General features: G+C 46.5%; 1 protein-coding gene across 3 annotated transcripts in view; it reads right to left on the reverse strand.

Moving 5' to 3' along the window:
- Positions 1 to 2,450, reverse strand: part of TOB1 (transducer of ERBB2, 1) — a 5,633-nt gene extending 3,183 nt beyond the window's left edge. Inside the window, exon 1 of one of the 3 annotated variants that reach the window (XM_064522662.1) lies at positions 2,305 to 2,450. The gene's annotated coding sequence lies outside the window, so the exon portion shown is untranslated. Of the gene's footprint in view, positions 1 to 395; positions 1,294 to 1,725; positions 2,026 to 2,304 lie in introns of those variants that run through there. The other 2 variants (XM_064522661.1, XM_026099085.2) reach the window with 2 other exon arrangements.
- Between the last annotated feature and the right edge of the window lie 7,246 nt (positions 2,451 to 9,696).

The following is a 9,696-nucleotide window of genomic DNA, read 5'->3' on the forward strand; positions in this document are numbered from 1 at the left end:
CAGTGCGTGCAAAATACAGATGCATTTTCTGTGATAGAGGTGGCAATAACTTAAATGATTACAAGAAATTAATTCACATTTTCCCCCCTTTCTACAATTTTATATACACATATCAAATGTAATATATGCATATTTTATACACATATGCATATAAATGCATATTTTACATTATGTACAGTAAGGATTTCTGAAAGTTACTAGAGCCAGCAGGGCTTTTGATAGCCTCAGTCAAAGCAATTGCTTTTCTCCCTCTCCATGACTCCATTTTATATTTAATATAAAATATGGTTGTCACTCCTTCACAAAGGACAAAAGAGAAATGAGCTACCTAAAGTTAGAGAAAGGACTAGAATCAAGTATTAGAACATGCACTGCAACTGAAAATCCTGCAATACCTTAGCATAAGGTACTTGTCCACAGAAGACAGCACTGTACAAGAAGTTCCAGTCAAAAAAAATATAAATATTTTTGGCTCAAGTTAAACGCCCAGCAAGAATTTCAGTTAATGGTGCGCTTTTCTGCACTGCATCACTAGGTACAAAATTTAGTATATCTGTCACTAAAGATTAGAGAAATCAAAGTCAATATCAAAATCCCATAAAAATGTGAATACAATGTTATTTTTTTCTTCTTGCTCCACATAATCTCCTTTTAAAGCCTGAAACCCTATTTCCGAGCCACTTGTGTTCCCCTCAACATGGAATGGGAATAGTTCAAAAGCTTGTATGATAAGGCGACCTTTAAACGTTTGCTGGATCAGCACTGGGTGGGGATAAGGAAAAGATCAAGGGCAAACAGAAGATATTTACAAAAGGGACACATTCAGTACAGAAAAGCTGATTGGATGGTTAAAAGGGACATTTAAAAAATGATTTATTAATCCATCTGTTTTGTTTCCCCTCCTCCACGTCCTTTAGGGAAGAAACGATCCTTTCAAGGCGCTGGGCAGACACTATGAATTCTTCTAAGCCCCCAAACTGATTCACAGTATAAACAGCTGATTAAACAAAACCAGCTCGATCATTTCAAGCTTTTTTTAATTGATGAGGACAATATTTTTAAGGGGCCCCAGCACGCTGATGGCTCCAACAGCAAAGCAATGGCAGCGGGGGCTAAAAGCAGGAGCCGTGAGCAGCGTGTGGGGAGTTACATAACCAGGCAGTTGGGGCTCATTAGATTTCTGCTCACAGCCCTGGGAGCTCCAGCAGCAGCGGGAGGAGGAGGAGGAGGAAGAGAAGCAGTTTCTGAGCCCGTAAGAGAGAAAACGAAGAAGGGGGGCGGCTGGAAGGAGGGGGGGGGCTAGCGAGGCCCCCCTCGGCGCCGCACGGGCCTGGGCGCAGCGGCGCCCCTCCGCCTCCCCCCGCCGGGGCAGGGTCCCGCCGGGCGGCTGCCGGCCCTGCCCGAGGAGGCCCAGCGCGATCAGCAGCTATTAGTCAGCCGGCGACGCTCACTCCTCCCCGCCCGAGCGCGTCCAGCGACCGCTTGGGGAGGGCCCCTCTCGCGGCCCGGCGCCGTGCCCTCCCCTCGGCCGCTTCTGCGAGGGGCTGCGGCTGCCCCCGCGCCCTCCGCCCCGCGCCGGCTGCGCCCCTCACGGCACCTCGGCCCTTCCCCCACCCGCGCGGCCGGGGCCGCCTCGGCCCTTCGCCTCACAGCGGGGCCGCCTCAGCCGAGGGCTCCCCCCGCGGCTCCCCGCGCCGCCCCCCGCCCTCAGCGAGCGGTACTCACCCGGGTGGGTGGGTGGGTGGGTGGGCGTGGGGGTAGTGCAAACAATCCCGGCGGGGGTGTGAGTGCTCGGGGGGCGGGGGGGGCTCAGCACCCGACCCCCATCTCCGAGAGCCGGCTCCCTCGGCGAGGATGGGAGGGGAGAGGAAAGAAGACCGAAAAAAAAAAAAAAAAAGAGGGAGGGGGAGGGTTGGAAAAAAAAAGGGGGGGGGAGGGAAAGGGGGGGAGGGCTGCGCTGCTCACACCCCCACGACGGGCGCACTCGGCCGCCGCAGCTCGGCTCCTTCTGCTCCTGCCCGGCCGCCCGACGCGCCCCTATATATGGCCTCTCTTCCCCCGCCCCCCAGCAGCGCCCCGCCCACACGCCCCGCCCGGCCCCGCCCCCAGCCACCGCCCCCAGCCACCGCCCTCCCTCTCAGCCGCGTCCCGCCACGCCCCGCCCACCACCTGCCTGGCTCCGCCCCCGGCGCGGCGAAGGCTCCCTCAGCCCCCTCCCCGCGGCGCCGCCCTCCCCCCCCCGCCTGCCTCCCCTCCCCCACGCCGGCGTGGAGGGGCCGCTCTCTACGTCAATTCGCTCCTCACCTCAGAACACGGTTGCGTCACTGGCGACGTCAAACCCTGCCCTCGCGCCCCTCGTCTCTGCAGGGAAGGGGGGAGGGGGGCCGCGCTGAACTACATCTCCCATGACCGCCGCTGCGGCGCCCGAGGGGGGACGGGCGGCGACGGCCCGAGGGGCCGCGGTAGCGGCCGAGTGCGGCTCCGTGGGGGCCGGCAGCCCGCGGCGGGGGGGGGGGGCGAGGGCACCTCGCAGCCCCTCGCGGCCAGGGGAGCCGCGGAGCCAGGCGGCGGCTCGCTCCCTCCCCGAGCCAGCGGGAGGGCCGCCAGGGTCAGGCGCCCCGCGGCCAGGCGACGGCGAGGCCCCGCTGCGGCGGCCGGTACAGGGCGCCGGCGGCCTCACAGGAGGGGGGCGCAGAGCAAAGCCCCCGCTGGGGCCACCTCCCCCCCCCCCCCGGCCTCTGCGGCTAAAAATACTACCCGCAGGTAGCAACGCTGACCGATTGGCTGGCTTCCCGCCTTAGTAACCGCCTGATTGGTCACTCGGTATCGAGGAGGCATACGTCAAACCCCAGTTTTGGGGGAAAAAAAGTTACCGGGGGGGGGGAAAGGGGCGGCGAAGGAGGGGGGAGGGGGGAAAGGCGCAGCCGTCGTCTCAGCGCCCGCCGCGGCCGTGGAAAAACACCGGCCGCGCGCCCGCGCGGAGGGGAAGCGGCAGCCGCCGGCACGGGGCCGTCGCCCCGCTCAGCCTGGCCGAGCCTGGAGGCGCCCGGCAGCGGGGGGCAGCGCGGCCGGGGCGGGGAGAGGGGCCCGCCGCGCTCCCGCCTCCCGCCGGCCTCGCTTCCCTCACAGAAATAACCGGCGACGCCACCGGCGCTGACACCGCCCCGTAGACCCAGGCCCGGCGTGCAGCGTCCTGAAACAGCGCTGGTTTTGCCCTTTAAATATCTCTTGTGGGTATTAATAGGTTTCGAGTTGGTATGGTTAGCTTCAAAGCAGCGAGCAGGGCCTGCTCGTAGAGGACAAAATACAGGCGAAGGGCTTTTTTTCCTCCTCCTTCTCTTACACTGTGTTTGTACAATAATAAAGCGTTTTGGCATAAACGCCGCATGGGCCCCAGGAGAGATTTGGAAATACCAGTCGGAAGAAATGCCAGGACTTTAACCCTTTGGAGTTCAGACTGTCTGTGACACTGTGCAAGAAATTCCCTTGAAAACTCAAATGCTAAGGAAACAGGTTAAAAGGGTAACACTTGGGATTTTCCACAACTGAAAAAATTTCTACTAGAAGGCCTTATTCATCATAAAAAATGGTTTTATTCAGAAGTATTAATATCAATGTTACTAGGATTGCAGTATTGCAAATGTAGATAACTTAAAAATCATAATTTGGATTCAAAATAGTCTTTTTCCTGTTTTCCATTCTTTTTTTAACCTTAACATGCATCTTTTCAATGAAAATTGAGTCCTGTCATCACCATGCCCCCAGAGTTGAAGGTTTAAGAAGCTAAAGTATGATGAGGATTATAAAATTATAAACATTGGCAACCTGGAGACTGCTCCTGAGAGTTGTTGTTGCACAGCCAAGGATTCGTATGCAAACCTTGGATTCTTTGTTTTTAAAGGTTGTCATTGCTTTTACCACAAGTTAAGAGACAACGCAAAATAACTATTGAAACAGATAAGGTGAAGAGACACGTACAGGTTTTTAAAATTAGAACCTAGAAATCTACTTGATACAACAAATATTGAACAAATTGGCCGATAACATCAGCTGTTTCAATAAAGAGTTCAACGTGTTACTTTGCTCAGAGTTCTGCACTAAATGGGGGTAGCAGTAGATTTCCCTTTGAAGGGCAGAAACTGCACAGCTCCATGGATCAATTTTTTCAGGTGAGATTTAGTAAGTAGCTTTAAAAACGAAATGACTGTGCTGCTGAGTTGGTAAAAAAATTTAAAGGTTATAAAAGCAGAGACTTTCTTTTAACTGACTTTAACACTACATGAGAAGCATTAGAGGCTGAATTAAATATACAAAGCAAATATATTTTTAATTAAGGCTGCTCTGGGATCCTTTAAAGCTGTAAAAATGGAGGTGTACTTTTTTATGGCTTATGTAAAGGAAACTTCTAATGCAGTAATGCTAAAATTGCATACAACTGAAAAAAATCTGATATTCTGTGTTGAGACAGGTGATTGCCCTAAGAACAATCTCTTCAGGTCAGCAAGAACGAAGCTCACTTTTAAAGGTCCAGTGAAAGTTTTAGTTTATCCTCATTTGTTCAAAAGGAAAATTCTGACTTTTAAACTGCAGAGATAAGTGTCTCCCATGTGTAACACATCAGAAGTAATTGCTCAAACTGTATTAATGTTAAATATCTAGCCCTTAAAAACAGAGTCTAATCCAGTATCACTTCTGTCCATAAAACCTCAACTGACTTTTAAGTCCACAAAGAAGTCAGAGTAGGGCCTGCAATATTTTTCAGTCCTTTTGATTAATACACAGCAATAACAAAATGTCTACCTCTCCCCGATAGAAAAATCTTTAAAAATGCAATCAATACAAAATAACAACTCCAGCAGCAAAATTTTTACTTGTGTTGCCAACTCTCTTCAGCTGAAATATTAATCTTAAAAGAAAATACCTATATATTCTCATCTTTCCTGACAAGCTTTGACAGTCTTTCTCCCTACCAGAGCAAATCAACAGAAGTATTTCAGACCATTGCCGGGAGGCGATAGTGCGATTAGAAGTAAGGGGCCTTCCTTAATCTGTATTAGAGTAGAAGGGCTTTCAGCTCATCCTCTGTTCACAGCCATAGTCTGTGCTGGCTGTCATACTTGCTAGCATCAGAAACTGAAATACAATTTCAAGTCTAGGTCTCTGCAGTCTGAATTATAGAGCCAAGATCTCCAGGTTGTCAGGGACCTATGTTCTCTGGACCGGGGGGGACCATGAACTGTTCAATGCCCAGATGCTTAGGAACTGCCTGAAGAAAAAGCAGGGGTGTCTCCAAAGGCCTGACCCAAACTGAATTTCACAAATGGTTCAGATTTCATTTACAGGCAGAAAATAGCAGTCAAGGAAAATAAAAGGGCTCCAGGTCTTTGTAAGGATACGGGGCTCTATCCACATACACGTTTGGCCTTTGCCAGTTTCTCATCATGTTCAGTTCCCAGTTCACATGAACCACCTCAGTGTTGTTTGGCTTCCTAGGAATGGATGTGTACATTCTCTGCAAAAGGACCTCCTTACCTCCTTTTCTCCGCTTAGGCAATCTAAACTTGCTTCCTAGAATAATTGATAGCAATCTTTTAAAATTCTAAATCTGTATTATATGATGACCAATATATTACCTAATACTAAAACAGAGTTCATTAATCTTAAAAGTTGCTTAAAGGGATTAAGAATATCCAGGATAATTTTTAATCATCAGAGTCAACATGGACAAGAATTTAAGAGTAGCAAATAAGACACAGAATTTTCATCACCCATCTCTGTCCTTTTCATCTTCTCCAATATATGAATGTTGCCCTTTGCAGAATATATAACATTTACCCTGACCCTGGACATAAAGCTTTGTAAGGTACATTTCTGAATATGGTACAGTCTTTTTAACATTTTCCTGTTTAGGAACACAATACGCCTTTTAGCGTGAAAGCCTGGGCTTTGATTTTGGAGAAGTGGAAAATTTTTCCTCTATATTCTTCCCTCTCTATCCCAATTTTATCCATTTGCAGATGTTAACACATGTTCCTTTTCCCTATTATCTACCAGTGTGAGCAACCAGTCCTGGCTGCTCTCCCACACACATCTTCTCTTAACAATGATTTTGAAATATAGTGCAGATTCTCTTACATTTCGCTTAGCAGCTTAAGCAGTATTTTTGCCATTAATATACATTACAGAATATGTAAATGCATATCAGATGTTCAGGAGCTCTGTGGCCACAAGCACTGTTCAGTTGGGAACTGTGAAATGAGCCTGGATGTAACATTGTTTTAATGGAGTAAAGAATGACCAAGAACAGAGGCATTCAGCCCCAACAGAGACGTCGGTGGGGCACTGCCCCAGCAGCAGCAAGCCAGGTCATCTCCTAGGGAAGCCCCAAGCTCCTCTGTAATTGTGTGAAGGGGACGAACGGTTACCACCGATGGGGAGCAGCTCACTGCCTCTGTGCAGGTTTTTATGCCAAGGTGAGAGTGCACAGAGCAGGATGTGTGTGTGCAGACTCCTGTTTGTAGACTCTTACGCCCAGGGCAAACAGTCCCTGTCAGTCACTTGCTGCCAGCTGCCGTGTGGCTCCGCAGCAACCAAGGCGGTGCCTGGGCTTGTTCTGCAGAGCAGGGGATGGAGGAATTCAGAGGGATGGGGTCCGATTCCCGATGGGGAAGTGGGAGCAGGCAGGGAAAGGTTGGGAGCAGAGGACCCGGCAGTTAGATAAATGTCTATTGGTCTTGACAGAGGTATGGTTAGTCCTGCCATGGTGTGGGAGAAACACTTTTTGAAGTGGAAGGAGGGAAGTATTACAGTAGAAGAGGCAGAACTGGAGGAAAGAGGATGCAGTAGTGCAGTGCTGGGATTGCAAAGAGCAGCCCAGCACTGGTAAACTGAAATAGCATGGCAGGGTGAGTCTAGATCTGGGGGTCTACAGCTCTGTGCAGGTACTTTCTTAGACATTAGTGATTCTTCTTAGAGAAAGAAAAGCTTTACATTACTCTCCTGGGCCAATAAAAGTAAAAGGGACTGCTGTACAAGGGCAGAGAGCTTAGAAGGACATCATTTTCTGCGAAGTGGTGTGGTACTAACGTTATCACTTACTTGGCAAAAGTTACCAGAGTCCTGGGCAAGACACAGAGTGTAGCTGCTGGGTAAGTGAGAGAAATAAAACCAGGAGAAACCTCAGATGCTTTTGTAAAGACTTTACACCAAAGCTCTTCTCTTCCCACACTTTCAACCATCTTCCAGGATGAAGTGAAAAAATTTTTTTTACTTTGTCCTGAAGCACAGCTGATATGACATAGGATGTATTCTTGAAGAGGAGACTGATAAGTGACATTTTGAGAAGGGGGTTGAGATCCTGAGATGGCCAGGTAAAACGAGAAGAGCAAAATGGGAAGTAAGGAATCCAAATAACAGTGCTGAGAAAAATAATAACCAAAGATAGCTAGACAGATACCGTAATAAGGGTTAGGGGAAAAAAGGAAATGGGAAATTTTTCAAGACTATCAGAATTTACTACAGTAATGAGAAAATAAGCTGAGAAAGAAGGAAGGAAGGAAGATTGATTTTATACATTAGAGAGGCTGACCTTTGAGGAAAGTTTTATTAAAATCCAATATAATTTTTTCCTAGAGTTCACCTTTGAGCTGGGAGACTGCCATTTTAATGTCAGTTAGTTCCGCAGTACCAGCTAATAGATAAAATTATTAGGTTAGGACTGTCTTAGCTGATACCCATATAACCTCTTAGCTGATCACTGTAAAATGCTTTACTATGCTTGTTACAAACAATGATTCATCAACAATTTTAAAGAAACAGAAAGGTAATTGTTAAACTGTAAGCACTGCACAGCTTAATTATTTTATAGGGATCAAAAATAACTACTGAAGATGAAAGACTGGTCCTGTGCCCTTTTAATTTATGATGGATGAAGGCAGCTTGAAAAGTTTCTTCTAAAACTTTAGACTTCATTAAGAACTTAGATTTTGCTTTCTCAGCATTTTCCAGGAAAACTGGTGAATCTTTTTCCTGAGCAATATTAAATCCAGGAAAACTAGCAAATCTTATTAAATGTAAAAAACCTGACTATAAGGGAAATATTTTCATTCAGTCTGCATAACCACAGAGGGCCATTTATTTAATAAAAATGCCTGATAAACACCAAAGTTTTTCTGGTTTTTTTTGTTTTTTTGGTTTTTTTTTTTTACATTCTGATTATCTTCAGTTAGTGAGAAAAAGATGATCTTCTGAGAAATGCCAGGAGACTTTCTTGAAAAGAATTGGAACCTCATCTTTATTGAAGCAAAGATCCAGGTAATACAGCTTTTTCCTTGCTAGCCATAATGTCCTCTAAACCTCTGCTCTGAATTGTCACCTTCCGGATCCCCCAGCAATGTTTATTTTTGAGTTAGCAAGGATCGGATCAATCCATTACTGTTCTCCAGTCTTTCAAGAAAACAAGGTAGAAACAAGGTTGAATTAGAAGGGAAGGAAGGATTATTTTTGTGCCAGTTCCCTGCACATTATTAATTTATCTCAGAGAAGCAATTGGAAGAACTACAGCCATTTCTTTCTCCCATCCCTTCTGAGGCATCTTTAAAGAGAAACAGTGCTTATTAGTCAATTAAAGAGCTGGTCTTGTGATACACCCTAGAGAAAGCCACCTTTTCCTAAGTGCTAATGACTCAATTTTTGCAGTAAAGTCCAGAAGAAAAAATCATTTCAACATCCCTAGAAGATCTCACCAGGTTCCTGATTAAGCACAGAGAGCCACCAAGAATCATACAGTTACTTAAAAATCAATGCATGCTTTAGGCTTTTATGTGATTAGCAATCTTTGTTTCTGTAGCGTGTGGTCCTTGACTGGGTTTCTTATGCATTTCTGCAAGTTATTCCTATCAATAGCAGTCTTTTATGTAGATTGCAGTAGTTGCTCAGGACTTTAAGAGTTTAGTTAGTGACTACTAGATGGCATACGGAATATCACATTTAGTAACGCTGATGGCTACCTATAGTGATACTGAGTCTCAGAGCATGAATTTGAGAAGCATCCAGTTAGCCTACTGTGCTGTCTAGCTGTGACAATTTGAATGATGGTGACTTCAAAGTAAAATGAGTTCAAATGTCAGTATCATGCTGAATACAGCGTGAAAATCATTCTCATGAGAGGAAGATCATTGAAAACTCTTCATATTAATATAAAATGAGGGTGTGTTTCTTTTCAGATGGATGGAAATTCAATAAATCTGAACAGTAAGTTCTAAGCAGAAGTCTTTCAAAATCTGAACATCACTTTAGATTCTTCCATGAGCATCATTCGTCTTTCTGCACACTAAATTGGAAAAAAAAAGGGGAAACTTGACTATGACAACTAAAGTGCAGTCATACTCAGAGAGCTGAGCTTGTAAAACCAATCGGAAGAACAGAATGAGTGGGGCATAGGAAGGGAAAGGAAATTCCAGGTGCTTGGAATATCCACTGTAGACTTAAAAAGCTAGCTGAATGGAAAGATGCCAGCTTACGACAGCTGAAGGTTTGACCCTGATTCTCTAAGGGTATTATCCACAGAAACAGAAGCCAATGGAAATTTCTCTTTGCGTTCACTCTGCTGGCTTTTATTCAACTTCTATTAAAGTCTATGGCGTTATGCTGACAGGAATAATGGAATGGAATGACGATTTAAGCTAAGGGTTGCTC

The sequence above is a fragment of the Dromaius novaehollandiae genome, chromosome 18 (assembly GCF_036370855.1).
Source record: "Dromaius novaehollandiae isolate bDroNov1 chromosome 18, bDroNov1.hap1, whole genome shotgun sequence".
Taxonomy (NCBI): Eukaryota; Metazoa; Chordata; class Aves; order Casuariiformes; family Dromaiidae; genus Dromaius; species Dromaius novaehollandiae.